Here is a 440-nt window from a genome sequence, read left to right on the forward strand (position 1 = left end):
GGGACCTGGATGGGGGTGGCCGTACCCCCCCCCCCCCACCGCCCAAGGAGAGCTCAAGGTCGGTGCTCAGACCCGGAGGAGGCCCTCGCAAGGCCTCGTGTCCCCCATCCCCGGCTGTTGCGCCTCCTGTTAACTCCGCCTCTGCGGAGCCTTCCACTCCGCCTGCGGCAGATACACAGGAGTCTCCCGATTCTTGCTCTGGACCCATCCTCTAATCCTCCAGCTAGGGCCCTTTCTTTCATTTCGCGCCCTTCGCGGTCACGTGCTGGGGAGGAGCCCGTCCCCCACCCCCAGCCCGTGCCCCCGGCCGGGCGCAGCCCCGGGATGCAGGAGGCACAGCTGCGCGCAGAACCAGCTGCGCGGGGGGGGGGGGGGGGTCATCTGCGGTAACCCGCCGCGATGTTGCCACTAGGAAGGAAATGAATGAACCGCCGTGAGGA

General features: G+C 68.4%; 1 protein-coding gene across 1 annotated transcript in view; it reads left to right on the top strand.

Moving 5' to 3' along the window:
• Window positions 1-440, top strand: part of GAPDH (glyceraldehyde-3-phosphate dehydrogenase) — a 5,129-nt gene that overhangs the window by 730 nt on the left and 3,959 nt on the right. The window lies entirely within an intron of this gene.

Source organism: Physeter macrocephalus, unplaced genomic scaffold, assembly GCF_002837175.3.
Source record: "Physeter macrocephalus isolate SW-GA unplaced genomic scaffold, ASM283717v5 random_146, whole genome shotgun sequence".
Taxonomy (NCBI): domain Eukaryota; kingdom Metazoa; phylum Chordata; class Mammalia; order Artiodactyla; family Physeteridae; genus Physeter; species Physeter macrocephalus.